Genomic DNA, 22,024 nt, shown 5'->3' on the forward strand with positions numbered 1-22,024 from the left:
GGGTGTGCTGGGTATCTGGCCAGTCTCTGCTTACAAACATACTGCTCAGACTGGCATACTGGCCCCAGAGCAGACAGGGTTCTGAGGCCAGAGTTCTTTCTTCTTCACCACCTATTCCAGTGCTCATCCAAAAAGAAAGTAAAAAGCAATGGTCTTCAAAGTTCTTTTGCTCCTTTATGCCCTGAAAGTATTTTGAAAAATTATGTCCCCGCTTACATATTTCTTAAGTTAACTTACAAGTTTTTAACTCATAAATTTAAATAATTGCAAAGGATGAAATTTCTATTATGTTACAAATATTGAAATTTTAATACAAAATAATGCATCACTCTTTTAAAGTAATCCAGTGGCATATAGATACCATAGTGATTTGATACCCACTATCATCGGATTTAAAAAAAACCACACGAACAGGCTTTCACTTAATAGCGGGAAGTTCTATACATCACATCTTTTCACCTTAGAAATCACATTTCATTCTTCTTCCATCACAGAATTTTTCTCTTACTGTAACGTAGTTTCATGTTTGGAAGTCTTTTATTGATCAACCTATACAGCTTTTCTGCAATAAAAATATGTTTAAACATTGAAACAAATTACTTCCTGTGACTCCAAGCCTCCAAGTTTCAAAACAAATTTCTTTTGGATTGAGTTATGATCGTAATTATTATTAGTTCACAATTGATCAAAATAAAGTATGTCTATATACTGTATATTTTAATACATATTATTCACAAGTAAAATATTACTGGAGATGCTTCTCTTAGTGATAAATATGGGGTTGGGGTTATATTTCCCTGTTCATGGAGGCTCTGCAGATATCAAAATTGTCAATTATTCGTTTGTTGGGCACCTTGGGTTTGTTGCATCCTTTGTATGGCTGAAAAGTGGGTCCTTTTTTTTAGAATGGGTAAAGAATGGGGAAGGAGGCTGGGAAAAGAGCATTGGCTTGTTGCTTCAAGATGCTTTCAGCACAGATCAATTTTATAAAAGAATACACATTTGAAAATTGCAAATCTGAAGCTTGTGTCCTCTAAAACTATTTTATCTGTACCCATAGAGGCCTTGGGAGGTCTTCAGGTGATTATAGTCCAGTTTGAAGATCACTGTTGTATGGAAAAGAAAAATGACTCTGATATCAGGATACCTCCTTTTGCTCAGAACTGTCTGTAATAAGTTACGTATCCTCAAGGGACTCAGTCTCCTCCTGTTTGAAAGAACTTTGAGGCCCTTCCAGCACCCATATTCTAATTCCCAGGCATCCTCATGGGAGCGGACATGATTGTATAACTGAGGCTGCGTTTCTTACCGAATATATAAATCAGATCATCTTTTCCCAACAATTGGATTCTGCAGCAGTCTCATCTCGACATACCAAACAGATTTATGAAATTAATCTTTGACCTTTGTGGCAACCAGAAAGGTACATAGATGAAGGGAACAGAGCTTTTGGGCTTTCCTTTTCTGTTTTGGTTTTGGCTTGATTAGACGTTTGACTTCCATAGCTTGCATGAAGAGTACTCTGCTTCAGTGATGCCCTTAAAACCTTAGCATGGAAAGATGGAAAAATTTCCCTGAAATTTTCAGGAAACATTTATTACAGACTATTTTATATGTCTGGTCAGAATGGGCTGACTGATTTTTCACAAGAACAGAATTTGGCAGAAAGCCTGGTCTCTTTCAGCCCCGCTCTCGCCAAAAATCACCCTGGAGCCAACCTGCAGGCCTTGTGATGTCCCGTATAAGGTCAGATTGAGAAATGGCTTGAGTGGGAGTAATCCTTTCACCTACAATGAGAAACGAGATCCAGGGAGAGATAGAGGACCTCCCCCTACCTGTGTTTCTGGGGATTGCAGGGTAAAGCTCAGAGGCTTTATCTTCCTGGAAACGGAATGATGACAACTTCTGTATGGAAGATTGGGAAAGGTACAGGGAAGCCAGGCCACAGTCCATCCTCTTAACTAGCAAGAAGGACCATGTAGGAAGATGGTCACCCATCCTTCTCTTTCACATCTCCCCAGATTCCATGGTTTACCTGGCCCAGGCAAGTACCCAGCCTCTGCATCACCTCCTTCCCCCACTGGTATGGCCATTTGGTCTTCATCTGAAGATTCAGCCCTATTCTGGCTCCTAGAGCAAATCCTAATAAGCCGCAGGAAGGGTTCAAATGGGGTGTGTCAGGATCAGATTTCACTTTTAGATTTACTGCTGTGGCTGCAGCTGTGTGGAGGATGTTCAGCTTACGCTGTGGCGATAAAATTGTCATTCTGCTAGAGAAACCCAATGAGTTTTACATGTGTGTTGCCTGTTTTATGTGACAAACAGTGACAGTACCTCTGGCTGTTTGCAGAAGACTGTTGTTATAATCGTTATTGGAGATGAGCAAACCAGGCTGAGTTCCTGAAAATGGATATTTTTAAGAGTGTCTCCTCTAAGTCAGCTTGGGGGGCCTCGACCTCTGGACTCAGTCCAGGATCTGATTGCTCACACCTCTGCTTACTGTGTGACCTTGGGCAAGTTACTAAACTTCTCTTAGCTTATTCCTTGTCTGTAAACTGGGGAGGATGATTGTGTTTGCTATACAGGATTATCATGATGATTATGTTCCTGGCCTGTATAAATGTTATGTTATCTATTTTCTTTCCAGTGCTGAGGAAAGGTGGGGAGAACTGTGGTTAGGAGAGAATGGGAAGGGTGCTTGTGCAGGAGGTGTGAGAGCAGGATATGATGTCTTTGAGTTGGATGAGCAGAGATACGGCAGTTTTGTCCAAGAATAGCATTGGCTATATCTGTCTCAGTGTTAGCTCAGACATCCTAACTGATGGCCCATAGGCTGGTCATGGTCTGAACCCATTCTTGTTTGGATTAGCTGGATCTGAGTAATAGCTGGTCCCTTGAGGTGTGAGTACTAGCGTTCTCCAGAGAAACAGAACCAACAAGGAGTGTGTGTGTGTGTGTGTGTGTGTGTGTGTGTGTGTGTGTATTTATTTTAAGGACTTGGCTCACATGATTATAGTGGTTTGGCAAGTCTGAAATCTGCAGGGTAGACCAGCAGGCTGGAGACCTAGGGAAGAGTTGGGATCTGAGTCCAAAGGCAGTCTGCTGGCCAAGTCCCTTCTTACTAGGGGAAGGTCAGTCTTTGTTCAACAGATTGGACGAAGTTCGTCACATTATGGAGGGCAATCTGCTGCAATCTGCAGATTTAAATGTAAACCTCATCCAAAAAGCACCTTCACAAAAACATCTAGACTAATGTTTAACCAAATATCTGGGTACCGTAGCCCAGCCAAGTGGACACACAGAGTCAACCGTCACAGTGGCCATGCACGGACAGTTCGCTGTGGCCTAGAGTGTCTTTCACCTGACCCCCGCCATTCATTCACTTACCCTCCTGACTCTGGGAGGTGTTTGAGTTTGTGACCCTTACTCCAGTATCCCTCTTCCTGATTATGTATAAGGTTACGTCATCAGACACTACACAATAGTTCGATTTCCTGGACTCAAACAACTTTCTGGGCAAAAATGCCCAGTCTTCCTTTACTGGTCTCAAGTCTCTCCTCTATTATCATGAACTGGCCAGAGGACAAATGTGAGGCACGCTGGGGTGTTTGGCTTGGATGGACGTCCTGTAACTCATAGAGCTCAGGTGTGAGGTATGTTTGGATCGCAATAGCATGGCCCCAGTGATGGAGAGAGAGTCTGACATGGCAGAGTGCTAGGAAAATCAATTAGCAGGGGCAGATGGCCCAGGAGGCAGCCTGGGGACCCAACCCACAGTGCCCAACGGATGCAGCAAGTTCTTGTGTGTTTGTGCATCTTTGTGTTTGGACGGCGAGGTCCACTCTGAAAGGGAGGTGTGGGAGGGAGTGGGAGTGGGAGGTTCCAGGAGGTTGGCAATACTCTAGGGCTCTGGGCTGCAGGGCCTGGGTAGGGTGGAGACAGCATGAGCTACACTGGGTGTGCGTTTTCTTTTTTTTTTTAATTAATTTTTATTGGAGTATAGCTGATTTACAATGTTGTGTTAGTTTCTGCTATACAGCACAGTGAAGCAGTTATACATATACATACACCCATTCTTTTTTAGATTCTTTTCCCATACAGGCCATTATAGAGTATTGAGTAGAGTTCCCTGTGCTATACAGTAGGTCCTTATTAGTTATCTATTTTATATATAGCAGTGTGTATATGTCAATCCCAATCTCCAATTTATCCCTCCCCCTACCTTTCCTCCTTGGTAAACATAAGTTTGTCTTCTATATCTGTGACCCTATTTCTGTTTTGTAAATAAGTTCATTTGTACCTTTTTTTTTTTTTTTTTTAGATTCCGCATGTAAGCGATATCCTATGATATTTGTCTTTCTCTGTCTGGCTTTACTCAGAATGACAGTCTGTAGGTCCATCCATGTTGTTGCCAATGGCATTAGTTCAGTCTCTTTTATGGCTAATATTTCACTATATATAGACACACACCCACACCCCCCACATCTTTACCCATTCATCCATCAATGGCCACTTAGGGTGCTACCATGTCCCGGCTGTGGTAAATAGTGCTGCAGTGAACATTGGGGTGTGGGTATGGGTTTTCATTCAGAGAGCTCAGGCTCAGGGAAGGGTCGAACGGAGACAGGACCCAGGTCTCGGGATGGCCAGCCTGTACTACAGGGGCTGGGGTTGAGGCTTCTGTGGTTTAAAAGCCATGTGGTGAGCCCAGGTTATCCCAGCACAACCCAATCCACTATAGGTAGCAAAATTCATCTCAGACCTTGTCCGTTGTTGCTGTTGAGGCAGCTGCCCTCACCTAGACTGACAAGGGGATGGGGGCTGAAGCTACGATGGACACGGATGCCATCACTGACTATGACATGCAGGCAGCAGGGCCAACCGTATGTGTGTGTGTGAAAGTGTGTTGATGATAGTTGTCCCCAAGCTTTCCCAGTGTTCTCCTCGCTCGTGTCCTTGGATGAGGCCAGAGAATGGAAGGGCATATGCTCAAGAGGCAGTGGTTGACTTCTCCATGAGATGGCGCTCATAGCGTGTCTTTGTTTGTCCCTGTGGGTTTTTGTTTGTTTTTCTGCTTTGGTAAAAAGAACCTCATCCTGTAAATTATATTCATGGAATTTTAGAATTCATGGAAGTATGACTTATCTTTCCTAATCTAAAGAGCAGGTTCATGATTCCTAGGGGATCTTATTTCTGATGGTTAATTTCTTTCTCCCTCTGGGATGTGGTGACAGAGGAAGGTGAGAAGCATATTATAATCCCCCTGCCCTGATACCCTGAAATCCCACCCCTTCCCCAAGGAGCTCACCATCTGGCTAGAACTGAAGACCCATGTAGTCCTTTGAATCAAAGTAGACTTTGAGATGTGCTGTGTTAGAAATAAAAACAAGATGGTATCCCTGGATGAGTGAGGTAGAGATTAATTCTCTCTGTAAGCTTCTTGAGGGGAAACTGGAACATCTATGGAGTCTGAAGGAAGGATAATATTTATGGAGGAAAATACTTCTTCTGAAGAAGGTGAAGTAAGAACATTACAAACAACCCAGGTCTCCCTTGACAATGTTGTCCAGGGCAGACCTTTCCCGAAGAGCTGTTTGAGACAGAGACCTTGTTTATGAGTCTGAACTTAAATGGAAGAAGGTGAGAGGAAGGGACAGAACTTTAAAAAAAACCCAGGAAATGCCCCCAACTTCTGGAGAGAGGAGCGATCAGGTAAATGCTAAAACAGGGCTTTGCCATTAGGTGCAAACATTCTCTTTTGAAGTTGTTTCAGGCAAGAGTTAGCAAGAGGTGATGTGAAAATGCACAACTTGGGAACAAATAAATAATTAATAGCACATTGGTATCATACTTTATGGCTTAGAAAGCAGAATTGCAATGTAGGAATTTTATTGGTATTTCTGTTTAACAGATGAGGAAGCAGAGACTTGGCAAAGTTAAAGTGAATTACCTACGATCACATAAATAGTAAATAGCCACATCCTATTGAAAGAATGGGTTTTGGAACAATTCTTGATCTATTTTTAGCAACTTGTGAAACACTAATCTTTCTTCAATAAACATTTATTGATGAGAAAACCATAATTCAAAAAGAGTCATGTACCAAAATGTTCATAGCAACTCTATTTACAATAGCCAGGACATGGAAGCAACCTAAGTGTCCATCAGCAGATGAATGGATAAAAGAAGATGTGGCACATATATACAATGGAATATTACTCAGCCGTAAAAAGAAATGAAATTGACTTATTTGTATTGAGGTGGATGGACCTAGAGTCTGTCATACAGAGTGAAGTAAGTCAGAAAGAGAGAAACAAATACTGTATGCTAACACATATATATGGAATCCAAAAAAAAAAAAAGGTCATGAGGAACCTAGGGGCAAGATGGGAATAAAGACACAGACCTACTAGAGAATGAACTTGAGGACATGGGGAGGGGGAAGGGTAAGCTGAGACAAAGTGAGAGAGTGGCATGGACATATATACACTACCAAACGTAAAACAGAAAGACAGTGGGAAGCAGCCGCATAGCACAGGGAGATCAGCTCGGTGCTTTGTGACCACCTGGGGGGGGGGTGGGATAGGGAGGGTGGGAGGGAGATATATGGGGACATATGTATATGTATAGCTGATTCACTTTGTTATAAAGCAGAAACTAACACACCATTGTAAAGAAATTATGCTCCAATAAAGATGTTAAAAAAAAGACATTTATTGAGCAACTACTATGTGCAGGTACTAGGTATTTGGTTTGTGATAACATGGTTTCTTCCACCTGGAAGCTCAAGCCTAGTGAATGGTTCTCAACTGGGGTGATTTTGTCTCCCCCTCCCTGCCAGGGGAAGTATGGCAATGTCTGGAGACATTTTTGGTGGTTGTTGTGACTGTGAAAGGAAGGTGCAACTAGTCGCTGAGGTCAGTGATGCTGCTACACATCTTCCACTGTTCTGAACAGTCCTCCACAACAAAGAGCTTTCTGGTCTAAACTGTCAATAGTGTTGAGGTTGGGAAAAGTTGGTCTAGTGCATCACTCATTCATTCATTCATTCATTCTATTATTCTATTAACTTTTTTTTTTTTTTTGCGGTACGCGGGCCTCTCACCGTTGTGGCCTCTCCCATTGCGGAGCACAGGCTCCGGACGCGCAGGCTCAGCAGCCATGGCTCACAGGCCCAGCCGCTCCACGGCATGTGGGATCTTCCCGGACCGGGACAGGAACCAGCATCCCCTGCATCGGCAGGCGGACTCTCAACCACTGCGCCACCAGGGAAGCCCTCTATTACCTTTTTGAGTACCTACTATGGACCAGGTACTATCCTAAGCATAGAGAACATGGTGGGGGAACAAGACAGAAAAAGCTCCTGTTCTCCTGTCATTTACATGCTGAGTGTTGAGTGGAGGGAAGGGGAGAGGGAGAGTCAGACATTAACAAGTAAATGAATTAGTAACAAGGAAAATATCAGGTGGGGCAAGCGCTATGCAGAAAGCTCAGATGTGTTGGTAACTCGGGAGTTGCTTTTGATTGGCTGGTCACAGAAAGCCTTTTTTTAAAAAAAATTGTTAACATGATTTATTTATTTTAGATAGTTTACAATTGGCAAAGTGCTTTTATATTCATTACCTTGTTTGATCTTTTCTTTTTTGAAAGTGAGAGCAATTTATTTTTAATTTTTTAATTTTTTTTTACCAGAAAGTTGAGTAAAAAGTTAGCCAAGAAAAAAGAGAGAGTTGAGTGGGGAGAATGTTCTAGGCAACCTTGTTTGATCTTGCTGTCACAAGAAGGTTGGTATTTTCATAACTGTTCTTGTTTTATTTATTTATTTAAGTATATTTATTTAATTAATTTTTATTGGAGTCTAGTTGATTTACAATGTTGTGTTCATTTCTGCTGTACAGTAACGTGAATCAGTTATAGATGTACATATACATAGACCCACTCTTTTTATTAGATTCTATTAAATGTAATGTAGGTTATTACAGAGTACTGAGTAGAGATCCTTGTGCTATACAGTAGGTCCTTATTAGTTATCTATTTTATATATAGTAGTGTGTATATTGTCAATCCCAATCTCTCAATTTATCTCTCTCCCCCTCCCCTGAAAGCCTTTTAAAGAGGTCATATTAATGACTCAAACTGAATGACAAGGGGCCATCTAAGGAGAGGGCGTATCAGGGTGTCAAGTAAAGGGAACAGCACGTGCAAAGGCCCTGAAGTGGGAACGAGGTTGGAATGTTCTTTGGAGGAACAGCAAGAAGGAAGTTCAGGGTGTTTGGAGTTGGAGGGAGAGGGAGAGAGTGATGGACATGCTACTGGAGAGGGTGGCCGGTGCTACATCCTATTAGGGCTTTGTTAGCCAAGGTAAGGAATATGGATTTTCTTCTAAAGCCTTGCATATGGTTATTCTCATGATGAAAAATGATAAGAGTTATGAAGAAAAGGAAATACAGATCTTCCTCCACTTATGATGGGGTTGTGTCTTGATAAACCAGTCATAAATTGAAAATATCTTAAGTCCAAATGCATTTAATATACCCAACCTACCGAACATCATAGCTTAGCCTAGCCTACCTTAAATGCGCCCAGAACACTCTCATCAGCCTACATTTGGGCCAAATCATCTAACTCAAAGCCTATTTTATAATAAAATGATGAATATCTTGTGTAATTTATTGGTGCTGTACTGAAAGTGAAAAACAGAACAGTTCTGTGGGTACAGAACGGTTGTCAGTGTACTGGTTGGTCATCATCGTGATCACAGGGCTGATTTCCTGTCACTGCCCAGCGTGACGAGGGAGTATCAGACTGCATATTGTTAGCCTGTGAAAAGGTCAAAATGCAAAATTAAATATATTTTTTACTGAATGTGTATTGCATTTACACCATCGTAAAGTTGAAAAATTGTAATTCAAACCGTCAGAAGTCGGGGACCATTTGAAGAGTCTTGGGGACAGAGTGACCGAGGGTATATACCATTCAATTTGAGGGGCAGAGACGGCTTCTGTGAGACCTAGATGTTGAGAAGAGCCAGTTGGGAAGGCCTGGGACACCTGGGAGACCTCTGGGGCTGTGGGCCAAATTGTGGCCTCCTTCCCACCACCTGGCAAGTACACATGTTGAAGCCCTAACCTCTGGTACTTCAGAATGTGACTGTATTTGGAAACAGGGCCTCAGAGAGGTGATCAAGTTAAAATGAGGCCAGTAGAGTGAGCCGGAATCCAATTGGACTGGTGTCCTTGTAAGAAGAGGAAATTTAAACACACAAAGAAACACCAGGGATGTACCCACACAGAGAAAAGTCCTGGTGAGGACACAGAGAGAAGGTGGCCATCTGCGAGCCAAGGAGAGAGGCCTCAGAAGAAACCAATCCTGCCGGCACCTTGATCTCGGACTTCCAGCCTCCAGAACTGTGAGAAAAGAAATTTCTGTTGTTGAAGCCCCCGAGTCTAGGGTATTTTGTTGTGGCAGCCTGAGCAGACTTATCCATCTGGGGTTTGGTTTTCTCATCTGTTGAATAAAGAGCTGTTGTGGACCTTTAAGATTCTTTCCACTTCTAAGAGCCTTTGATACTGAGAAAGACACAAGCTCCTCCTCAGGGCTGCCAGCACTCTGTAGCCTTCACTTAATTCCTTAATCAGAGAATGACAGAACAGTCCTGGGGGAGAGACAGGAGCCCTAGGGAGGAATCTGGAATTAGATGTGGGCTTCCCATCAATTTCAAAGAGCGCCTGGGCTGGGAGAACTGTACATGAAGGGGATTTGAAACCCCAGATGGAGCTCCACGGGATCACAGTGGCATGCGTGTCTCCCTTGAGGACAGGTGGAACTCTGTGCCAGAGTTTCCAGAGGGGAGATGGAACTTCAAGAATTTTCCCCTTGGAAAGACTTCACGGGTGACGACAGTCTCCATGGAGGAGTTTCAGCTCTGTCGGTGCTGGCCGCAGGCACTGTTCCAGGCATTGCAGGATCCCTGCCTTCTGTGCGAAGGAGCTCCTTTGGCTCTTCTTGTTCTCTTTGGCTTTTGTCTTGTTTCTGAGGGGAAGGTTGGAGGATGTGATTGGCTCCAGGACTCAAGAACAAGATGGTTGAAGCTTCTGCAAAATTCTCAGGGGAAAAAAAAAAAAAAGTCTGACTTAATAGGCAGCTCTGTTGTCCTCTAAACAAGAGCCCTTGAAGGATGGTGGTTAGTATTTGAGCAATTACTTTTGTTTCTGACTTTTTCCTTACACATTGAGATACATCAGAACATATTGAAGGGGCAGACTGAGCCTTGCTGGCCAGCCTTTCATAGTTAACCATCTGTCCAAATACTATGAATTCAACAAATATTTACTAAGCAATTCACGTTGCTTACAATTTTGTGGGGGAGGAGACACTAAAACAGTATTTGATGTGTGTGTGTGTGTCTGTGTGTGTGTGTGTGTGTGAAGTGTTTGAATAAAGTGGCTTGTAGGGAGTAGTTGCGCATTAATTGACTGCTAATTGAATAAGTGAATGAATGATGAGGGAAAAAATGAATGTGTTGGACATTTTACGCTTTAGGTTCCATTTCTGTCCCTGCCTCTAGTATTGGTGTAAAATTTTACTAGAATGTAACTCCCTCTGTCCCCCACACCCAGAATGTAAGTTTTCTGACAGCAGAGGCTTTTGTTTGTATTAATCAATGCTGCATCCCCAACGCCCTGAACCGTACCTAGCACACAGTAGGCACCCAACTAATATTTATGGAATGAATGAATGCACAACCTTAAGAGCATAGATGGATCTCTCTGGGTCTCATGCATTTCTCTGGTGCACATGTACTTGGTCTATGTTGGGTTCTGAGGATGCAGAGAGGATCTAGTTAAAGTCCCTGCCCTCCAGGAGAGGTTTATTGAGGGAAACAGAAGTGAGCATATGCTATCAATACATTTTGATGATTTCTATGGTGGAGGAGAGCAAAGGGAGCGCTGAAGCACAGAGCCGCCAGGGCTGTAGCTTAGGTAGAAGCGAGCCAGGCAGGAAAGAGGTGAGGAAACAGCATAAGTGAAGGCATAGAGCACAGAGGTGTGAGAGGCTTGGACTGCAGTGTGTTGGGCAAGGCTGGGTTATGGGCACTTTATGAGAGGAGTGGGTTAGTGGAGGGAGAGGAGGGAGATGGAGTTAGAGAGGTAAGTAGGAGCAAGGTCATGCATGGTGTTCAGTGCCATGCTCAGAGGTGTGAACTGTAGCTTGCACGTAGTGAGGAGCCGTGCAGGCGGGGAAGTGTCAAGATGAGACATGTTTTCGAAAGATCCCTCTATTTGCAAAGTGGAGAATGGCTTGAAGGGGGTTGAAACAGAAAACAAGGAGACCACTGAGGAGGGTACTCCGGTAATCCAGGTGACAGATGATCAGCCTGGGCAAGCAGAGGACACCGCGATGTTTAAGAGGCAAAGAAGAGAGCACGTGGTAACTGACCAGTGGTGGGGGTCAAGTCTAGGGAGGGATCTCTAAGGATCTGCATCCGGGTGAATAGGGTGTGAATTATGAAGACAGGGAAGGGGTGGGAAAGATCACTGGCCACTTACAAATAGACACTGAGCTGAAGAGGGGAATCAGTATCACTGATGTAGATCTGGAATTGATAACTTAAGTTGAAACCTGGGAAACACGAACAGAGCCCTGAAAGATAGAATCTTGGGGAAATGGCAACCCCTAGATCAGGAGGAACATTGGACATTGAGAGGCAGTCAGAGAGGTGAGAGGAAAATGAGGAGAAAGTGACACCTCCGAAAATCAGATCGTGTCACCTCATCACTCTGTAGACAACTTTGGTCCCACAGGATAAAACCCCGTCATTAGCACGCGTACCTGCGGCACATTGGAAGCTTTCGGCTGGGAATTCATCTCTTTGTATTTCTTCCTAACAGAATCCTGATTTGCTTAGCTCTCCACCCTCTTGGACTCAGGGAGGCTGTGGCCTCATTTCTAGCTCCACGGATCGATCCTAACTAGTCTTGCCCAGTCAGCACATGACAGTCCTTGGTGACTGTCACTCATCCAGGGACTATCATGACCTACAATGGCCCTATCCGGGTCCCACACAAGAACTCCCATTCCACGCTAGAGGGGAATAGGGGAGACTGTAGACCCAGCTTCTGTTGGCAGCCTCAGGATAAATCTGACACCGTGGATGGCCAAGCAGAGAGGCAGAGGGGATCGAGATTTTTGATGATGGTGATAGACTGTATTATTATTGTTATTATTTCCATTTAATAGTTCTTTGTTGCCACCCCACCCTTGCCATACTGACCCACACTACCAACTTCGGCATTGGCCTGGTGACATTGCTTTCACCAATGTCTGTCAATAGATAACGCCATTTGCCTTGGAGTATGATTGTGTAGGGTGTCTGGAGCTCTCTGGCTTCTGCTCTCCAGCAGGAATGATAATGGCATGGTCCAGAGAATGGCTACTCCTATGACCTGGGCTCCAGAATCAGACATGAATGCTGAATGGAGCTGAGACTGGATGAGCTGGGTCAAGCCCAGTGGATAATATTGTGAGAACGAAATGAACATGAGCTAAATGACCATGTGTATGCCACTGAAATTCTAAAGTTGTTTCATTGTCAGCATAGCCTAGTGAGAGCTGGTGAAAATAAGAGGCTGCTGAGTGGCTGAACCCATCAACTCAGGGTGTATGTACTTCCAGAGAATCAGGTAAAAGTTCCTTATTGATGAAACCACTGTGAGTTAGAATTTTCTGTTACTTGCCGCCAAAATCATCTGCCCCATCTCTCAAGCTGTTAGTGACTAACTTTCCCCAGTCTTGTCTCCCTAAGTGTCTGGGGCCTTTGTTGGCATTATAGCCTCTCCCTGAAGAACCTCTGCTTTTCCTGACAAGCTTCTGCTCATTCTTTACAATTTAGATCAACGCTATCTTCTGTGTGAAGCCTTCTTTGACTCTACTGGGAAAGGTTAGTTATTCCCATAGCACTTCAGTTTTTCTCTTATTATGACCTTTATCACATCGCATTGTACCCGTTTACAAATCTATCTCTCCTTCTAGACCATAGCATAGTCTGTGTGTCTTACGTGTTTTTGTATCTGTTGTGTCTCGCACAAGCCTGGTGTATAGTAGGTGCTCAGGAAAATTGTGCTGAATAGCTGAGGAATATTTCGAATGCATTTCTGTAAGGTGTTAGTGGGAGAAGATCAAGTGTTTGTTTTATGTGTGTCCCTTGATTTGCGGGTCACTAATGGAGTTAGACCACATTGGGCTGTGTGATATAGAAGCATCAGTCTTCCAGATTTGAATGGAAAAAGGGGAAAATATTGAGAATCCGAGACTATCTATTCATCTGGCCAAGGCTTTCCAACAGATCAACAGGCTCTGGGATTTGGCGCAATTTTGTGTATTCAGAGACTCAAAGAATTTACCAACCCTCTGAGAACCATTTTTGCAAAGACTATGAGACTTTTAGGTCATCTTCTCTGATATATTTGGCCACAAATGGCCTGAAGAAGCTTACATTAATATATGCCACATAAGTCTGATTTTGTCATCTGGTCATACAGCATAAACTATTTATTGGCCTCTACCATGTTCCAGATGATGTGCTAGGCATTTCAAATAAAAATCTCTCATAATACCAGAGACCCATTTTACAGATAAGAAAACCGAGGTTAAGAGAGGTCAAATAACAAGCTCAAGGTCGCACAACTCATATGACACATTTGGGATTTGACCTCAGAGTCTCTGACTCCAAGTCCACTTTTTTGCTTGTTTTCTGGCCTGTAACATAGAGATAACGATATCTGCTTGGATCACCTTCCAGGGCTGCAGTGAGGATTATACGAGATTGTGTAAATAAAAGCTCTTGTCTAGGTAGCATTAAAATCAGCGATGCTTAGCTGAGGTTTGTTTTTAATGCCTTCATCTGGTGTATTGAGAAACATGGGGCTCTCTGGCATCCTAGGACGCTGGTGCGGAACGGGGGGCTGCCCAGCCCTCTCTCACATTCATCGCGGAGGAAGGTGTCTAACCTGCCAAGGTACAGGCCATGCACTCCCAGTGTCCTCACTGCTAACGATCTAATGGAAATAATGGCTACAATTTAGTGAATGTACATGGGCCTGCTGCTTTTCCCATTATTTTTAATCCTGCAATAAGATGGATTTTGTTATTTTCTTTTTACCGGAGAAGACAGTGAGGATCAGAGTGGTTAAGTAATTTGCCCAAAGTAACACAGGTGATGAGAGACAGAGTCAGCTCTTGAACCCAGGTGTGTTGATTCTGAAGAGTAAGGTCATCGAACCTGGTCATTATTCTTTATTCTAATAGTTTATGGATGCGGTTCTGGGTAATTCCTTCCCCCGACATATTATTATGACTTAGGATCTTTAAAAAAAATCAGTGTCCTTCCTTAGGTGAAAATTCCATGGTTTGCCAATCATTTTATATACATTTAAAAACATAGATTGAGCTGGTATGGATCAGAAGCTGACTTTAATTCTGTGTGTATTGCCTGTTTGTACCTATAATTTGAGCATGGGTTGAACAAAAGCATCTAATGATTTGGAAATTAAATTGATGACAATTCATTGCATCTCATGCTCTTCTGCCTTGATCAAATAAAGCTCAGTAAATTAGACACTTAAATGCAAAAAAGGCAGATGAACCTTGGGTGATGTAGCTGAGGACACAGGCCAGAGGTTGGTTTACTACGGCCCATAGGCCAAATCTGGCCTGCTGCCTGTTCTTGTATGGCCCTCAGGAGCTAAAATGGTTTTTACATTTTCAAGTGATTGGAAAAAAATTATGGAAATGTGTTTTCTTTTTGTTATGTACATACCCATATAGTATCTTGATTTTGCTTATGGGCCCATAGCACCTAAAATATTCACTATCTGTCCTCTTACAGTAAAAGTCTGCTGACTCCTGACATAGGCCTTTACCCCTCTGAGGGGAAGAAGACAGGGTGCAGCGCCTCCTTTATTTCTGGAGCTTTTCTATTCTTTTTCTTCCAGTTCATGTAACAGACATTCCTGATGGGCCCTGGGCAGACGCTGGGTGCTAAGGAAATGCAAATAGATAAGACTGGTCTCTTGTGGGCCGTTGGACCCTGTGGCTTTGCCTTTTTTCGAGGAAGAGGGTTTTGTTCTGGAAGGAAAAGAAAATGTCTCAGGGAAACCATTCTGCGGTGAGCCGAGTGGACTCCTCTGTAAGTACCTGGCTTCTAATCACGGGCCCACCACCAGCCTCGCCTGACCTGGGCTCCACGAGTGCACAAATGCCTGAAGAGTTTGATGTTTTTTGTTGGGAAAAGAAAAACTTCCTCTTTTCTCTGGGTCAGAGACATTAATGGGGGAAAGTCTGAGAGAAGCTCTTCTGTCTACATCAAGAATGAAAGGGAGGTTTTTATTTTTTATTTTATTTTATTTTTTTGCGGTACGCGGGCCTCTCACTGCTGTAGCCTCTCCCACTGCGGAGCACAGGCTCCGGACGCGAAGGCTCAGCGGCCATGGCTCACGGGCCCAGCCGCTCCGCGGCACGCGGGATCCTGCCGGACCGGGGCACGAACCCGCATCCCCTGCACCAGCAGGCGGACTCCCAACCACTGCGCCACCAGGGAAGCCCAAAAGGGAGTTTTTGTTTGCATAGGCTTCAAGCAAGACTCGGCGATAACTGGTCACTTGGCCGGACAGCTGGGCTTTGTGGCTTCCAGCTCTGTTAGAGCGTCCCAGCAAACTCCTCCTGGCAGTCTGTCTTCTGAAGGCCCTGATGTTTGACACCGGATGGTGGGATGAGAGCTCAAAGGGAATCTGCCCAGAGCACGGGCTGCTTCAGATCTGTGTCCTCAGCCAGAGTCAGGCAGCTGGAGCCTAATCAACATCACGCAGAGCCACGCCTGCTTCTGTCAGCTGCCGGGTGGGCACAGACTTCCTGTGCTTTGTGCCGCTGGTATCCATGAGCCCTGCAGGTTGGCTGCTCCCTTGTCGTTATTAGAGATATAAAGCTGAGTTTCTTCAGAGTGGTCTTGGAAAACCAAGTGCATCCAGGCCATTGCCTTTCACTTCTTTGCTGGTGAAAAGATTCCAAGTTCTCTTCCTACGGCAGCCCCATCACTATGCCCCGACTTCCTCCCTGATCCTGCTGTGTCTTTCTGCCCCAGTGGTCCTCCGTGTCCCTCCTCTGCCACTGCAGTGGGCCCTGGGCACTTAGCGCCACTGGTTAAACGTTCCAGGCAATGTGGGGAGGTCGGGGGGGCGGGGGGTTCCTTTCGTTTCTCTTTACTTCCCGGGTATGGAATCCACATGACAACCAGTTTGCTCCCAGCAGTGTACTTGTAACACCTCTGAGAGCACACAGCTACAAACTGGGTGTCCCTGGCTGCTCCAAACCGAGGGTACAAAACCCAAGTCACACCGACAGCGGGGACAGTACTGTTTTGTGGCTTTGCCTCCCTTGGAGGTCTTCTGAGAATCGCCTCCGCTCTCTGGAAGCTGGTGGTGGCTCCTGTGTGGTTAGGAGTTCGGACCCTTTGTCACGCTGTCCGTGTCACCGGCCCTCTTCCTGGTCTCCTGCTCTGGTGTGGGCTCTGGGTTCCTGCAATGATGTCCCTCATCTAGGTCTCAGAGGCTAAGTTGCTTCACTACCAAGGCCACTGCTAGGCCAGCCCGAGCCCTGCTGAGCCTCCAGGGCCATCGCTGGGGTGCAGAAGCCTTGCCGTGGTCCCAGTGGCGTGGGGAGACTTCCTCTCCATCCTTGGGTCCCTCCCCCTCACTTCTGTCTCGATGGAGAGCGGCGCTGTGCTGGGACTCAGTGAGATTAACTGAGGAAACGGTACTTTGTGTCTTGCAGCCCCTCTCCCTAAGGTCAGGTGCAAGTTCCTGGGAGCCTAGTGGCAGCCCAACCCAGAGAAGGCTCCTGGGTAGCCTCAGAATCTCCTCTGAGCCTGGGTGGGGCAGTGATGTTGGACCAAGTCGCTTGCCTGTCTCTCTTGCTGCAGATGGTGAGCCCCTTTCCAGGAGGTCTCTCCGTCCCTCACAAAATAGACCCGCGGCTGCTCCGCCCTCCCCTCCCCCACAGTCCCCCATCCTACAGGCATATCCAGACCGATGAGAAGAGAACCTCGGCTCAACCTAGGGCCCCTGTCTCCCACACAGCTCTGTCCTTTTGCTTCCGATGGGAGACAACTGCCACACTGCCTCTGCTGGTTGCTGGAATGATGATGATCTATAATCAGGATGCTCAATTCACTCTCCCGACGTGATACCACACGACGCACCTGATAACCAGTGTGTCTCCAAGACCAGTGTATTCGTCAGATGAGGAGGCGAAGGCCCAGAGACGTTAAATCATTTCCCTCGTATTATATAGCTCATATGCAGCAGAGCTGGGATTTGAATGCTTCTTTTCTTTTCACTTGAAAGCCCAAGCCCTTGGGTCATACATACAGTTAATGAGTTAGGAAAAGCACATAGAACTTAGGATTTGATAGATCTCATTAAGTTGCACTGTTACGATACACAGAATTGTCATTTTTCTTATATCTGTCTCTTACTCTCTGGATCATAAATAGGGACTGGGTCTTATGAATTTTTAAATCCTCAGAGAGAGAGGCAGAAAGCCTGGTCCACCGTAGGTACTCGGAAAACAGTTGTTGAATAAGTGTTACTAAGGGTCTTTTGTGAGGCAGATGCATTTGAATTTAATTATGAGCGGGAAACCAGTCCAGGAGGGAGGCTTTGGAGTCCAGGTGGAAGCTGTCAGACTAAAGGCGGCACAGGGGATGAGTTGTGGAGCGGGCTGGAGAATTGGGACTGCCCGTGGGGGGGGGCTTTGATATTCAATAATCCATGTGTGAGGATTTGATTTCCATGTGTGAGGTTCAGTTGCTGCCTTTGTGTACAGATTCAGCAGAAGGAGGGGAAGGTTTTTCAAGGGGCTTTTCTAGTGAAATCTACGTGGTGGGGATAGAAGTTAAGCCTAGGGATCCGGCTCCCTTTCCTGGACAAATTTCAGAGGAGATTCATGCAGGAGTCCGCGGCTGCCGAAGCGGAAACGTGCCTGTGATTACTAGTGCCAGTCTGGAAACAGGAAGGATTTGTGTTGGCAATTACTGGGAGCCCGGGGGTGGGGTGGGGAGGGCTCTTTCCTCTGATTTCTTTCCAGATCTTGCCAAGGTAGTCCGTGGACATGAGCCTAGTGACAGCAGGACTGTGGCGTGGGGAGGAAAATGTGCTCACTTTCCCGCTAGAAAAGCATCTGTGACTGTCGGTAACGTGGCCGAGCTGTCAACAGGATATCGGGAAAATTAAGCCATTGCTTCTACTCTTTGGTGACAACATGGAATTGTAAATTGTCTTCAACATAGAAAATGAAAAGAAAGACAAATTATGAGCATCACGGTATGGAGACAGATGCCACATATTCAAGAAACCCGGGTTGCCTGTTCTCTACTCCTCCCCTCTGTGCTCGCCTGCAGCATCTTAGCCAGGCTCTACCAGTCCCTGCAAGGATTTAAAGAGGGAGGTTGTTGCCTTATGATTTGCTGAACAAGTTTGTCTTCTGTGTATTTATGACTCTTCAAGTACGTTATGTGGATCCCTAAAATTGAGACTCATCAGAGCTCTAGCCCTTCGTATTTGGCTACTAGGAGGTTAATTTATCATTGCACATGACTAAGGCAAATCTCGGGAGAGCTTAATTCATTCAGTATCGCTTACCACGCTGATCAACTACAGAAGATAATGGCAGAAACACTTGAAGGAGAGTCAAGTCATACATGTGTTATTAATTAGCCACGCAACTTGGAACAATAAATATATCACACTGGACGTTTATTTCTCCATATTGAAAATGAGAGTGCTGGGGAAGCACATGAAGAGGAAAGGTGAAGAGGTGATGAACGTCTGACTTTTTCTAAGTTATGCTCATCTCTTGAATCTTAGTTACATCCAGAAACAGGGAATACGAGCCTACCCCTGAAGTGGTTCTGTTAAAGAGAATGATGATCCAAAGGGGTGTTTGTGGTCTCCGAAAATGAACAGGGGAAGTCTCAGCTCTGAAAATGTTAAGTTATGGGCACATCATTTCGCAAAGCAAGTGTCTGAGGAAGGTGTCTGCCTTGTGAATTGGGTTATGATGACATGCACGGTCATCCGTGCAGCTAAGAGATGCGGGTACTCACAGCTTCAGGTCATTCCAAGGTTGAGGTAGGATGTCATCAGAGGAGAGTGAGTGAAAATTGGCATCCTCCTACACCCCCAGAGCCAGTGGAAATTGGTACAATCCTTGTGGAAAGCAATCTGGCATCACATCTAGAGAGCCATCAAAGTGCTCGCACCGCTGGCTCACGCCCACTTCTGGGAGTTTATCCCATGATAATAATCAAAAAGAAGGAAAAATTATTCATGAAGGTATCTTGGGAGTATTATTTTCAAATGGTGAAAAATTGGAACTGTATAGACCAGAGGTTGGTGAACTTTTTCTATAAAGGGCTGGATGGTAATTTTTTGTGCGTGTGTGTGTGTGAGCCATGCAGTGTCTACCTCTCATACTCAACTTTGCCTTGGACAAAGTTGTGAATACATGGGTGTGGCTGGGTTCCAATAAAACTTTATTTATGGAAATTTGAATTCTAATTTCATATAATTTCCACATGTCATGAAATATTACCCCTTTGATTTCCTTTTCTCCATTTAAAAATGTAAAAAACATTTTTAGCTTGTAGGCCTTATAAAAAAAGGGATGGGTGAGAATTGGTCTAAACAGTAGGAGAAGAGTTTACTGAATTGCCATATAGCCATGTGATAGAATGTTGCATAGCCAGGAAAATGATAACTAAGAGAACCATTTAATTTTTTTGTGTGGTACTTTGTTCAACTTAATTTTTTTTTATTGGAGCAAAATTGCTTTACAGTGTTGTGTTAGTTTCTGCTGTACCACGAAGTGAATCAGCTCTATGTATACCTATACCCCTCCCTCTTGGGCCTCCCTCCCTCCCCCCGCCCCCCATCCCACCCATCTAGGTCATCACAGAGCACCGAGCTGAGCTCCCTGTGCTATACAGCAGCTTCCCAATAGCTATCTAGTTTACACATGGTCGTGTATACAGGTGAAATCTAATCTCCCAATTCGTCCCACCCTCCCCATCCCCTCTGTGTCCACATGTCCATGAGAGAACCGTATAATTATGTTATAATATGTGAAAAATGCAGGGCATGCAATGGTAAATACACCCTAGACTATATGAAATGAAAGCAGTGATGATTAGAAAGAAAAGAATGTGAATACGTTTTTCTCTTTATCAAATTTTCTTTAAAATTTTTGTTTTGTCTTTATTTTCTCCTTCTGGAACTCTGATTAGATATTTGTTAGATGTTCTCATTCTGTTCTCCATGTTTCTTCATCTTCCCCAATTCTGTTTTTTCCTGTTTTGCCTTCTAAGTAATTTCCTTATGTATGTATTTTCAGTTTACTAAACTTTCATTGCATTTTTTTATTGAGGGGAAATTCACATAGTGTAAATGTAATCATTTTAAGGTGAACAATTCAGTGGTATTTAATACATTCTTTTTTTTTGAGGGGGGGCGGTACACGGGCCTCTCACTGTTGTGGCCTCTCCCGTTGCAGAGCACAGGCTCCGGACGCGCAGGCTCAGTGGCCATGGCTTATGGGCCCAGCCGCTCCGCGGCACGTGGGATCTTCCCGGACTGGGGCACGAACCCGTGTCCCCTGCATCGGCAGGCGGACTCTCAACCACTGCGCCACCAGGGAAGCCCTTAATACATTCTTAACGTTGTGCAATTATCTAGTTCCAAAACGTTTTCATCTCCCTGTAACTGTTAAGCAGTTACTCCCCATTTCCTCCCTCCCCTGGTCCCTGGCAACCACCAATCTGCATTTTGCCTCTATGGATTTATTTATTCGCATATTTCATATAAATGGAATCATACAACATGTGACCTCTGTGTCTGACTTCTTTCTCTCTTAGCATAATATTTTCAAGGTTCATCCATGTTGTAGCATGTATCAGTACTTCATTCCTTTTTTATAGCCGAATAATATTCCAATGTGTGCATATATACCACATTTTATTATCCATTCATCCATTTTATTATGCATTCAAAGAGCCTATCCATTGAATTATAACTTCAATTATTTTAATTTCTGGAAGTTTTATTTGTAGTTCTTAAATCTGCCTGTCAATTTTGATATTTTCTTTTTTCTTTACCATTCGTATATTCAATATATAAGTACTGAGAGCTTATTATGGGCCAGTAATCTTCCAGTCACTGAAAGATTACAATAATATCCAAAGTATATACAACAATATACAAAAACATAAAAAATTTCTAGACCTCAAGGAGTCCACCATTTTTTCGTACAGAATCGATACAAATTTATTTTATATCCTGTAAATAGTAATTCTATTATCTGAAGGCTTTGAGGGTAGATGGGTCTAATTCTGAAGGCTGCTAATATTGTTAATTCGGTCTCAAGTGACTTTTTCTCTCATGTTTTTATTTTTATTTCTACCTTTTACTGGAAGCTCATGTATCTTGGGACTTGTTCTGTGGGAATTCTCTGAGGCCAGTGCTTACAATGAATGTATTTTGAGCTACTATAGGCAACCAGGGATGGGCAGATGCCCTCAGAGCAAATCCCAAATTTGGTGTTTATTTATCTCTTGCAATGCTGTTTCTGTTTTCTTCCCAGTTTTGGCTTCTGATGGAATCCCTGTTATTACCACCTAGAAAACCACCCTTTTAAAAAGGGATGCTTTCAAATATTTTTCTAGAACTTTAAGATGTTCTATTTTGGGAGGAATATTTCTGTATGTCTAGTCTACAATATCTCTGAAAAACAAAAGTCCCATCATATTTATATTTTAAAATAAAGTTCATAGGGGCCATATTCCTCAGCCTCAAGCATAGCAGCAGAAGTACTTTGATTTAACGGCTGGAGAGTTGCCTTTCCCCATTGAACTCAGGTTTTGGAGTCTTTTAGAGGCCAGGATAAGTCTCTGTGGGTAGAGTCTGTCCTGGCTCCA

The sequence above is a fragment of the Stenella coeruleoalba genome (assembly GCF_951394435.1).
Source record: "Stenella coeruleoalba genome assembly, chromosome: 17".
Classification (NCBI taxonomy): Eukaryota; Metazoa; Chordata; class Mammalia; order Artiodactyla; family Delphinidae; genus Stenella; species Stenella coeruleoalba.